This window comes from Candoia aspera, chromosome 1 (assembly GCF_035149785.1).
Source record: "Candoia aspera isolate rCanAsp1 chromosome 1, rCanAsp1.hap2, whole genome shotgun sequence".
NCBI classification, from domain to species: domain Eukaryota; kingdom Metazoa; phylum Chordata; class Lepidosauria; order Squamata; family Boidae; genus Candoia; species Candoia aspera.
The window spans coordinates 104,157,516-104,157,729 of NC_086153.1; positions in this window are offsets into that span (position 1 = coordinate 104,157,516).

A 214-nucleotide genomic window follows, 5' to 3' on the forward strand; every position below is an offset into this window, starting at 1 on the left:
GGGAGCCACGCAGAGCTTTTATAACAGCACAGGTACTGGAGGCTTGCTGCTATTGGATTTCCGCCCGTTAGGCCCGCCCATCTCCTTCGCCGATAGGGCAGCCTAACTGTCTGACAGACACTAGTAGCTCGTCCCAGCTTGTTGGATGTTCCAGCTCGTGCGGTCTCCGCCGAGGTGCGCTATAGATGGCCCCGACTGGCACATGTGAGAGCTT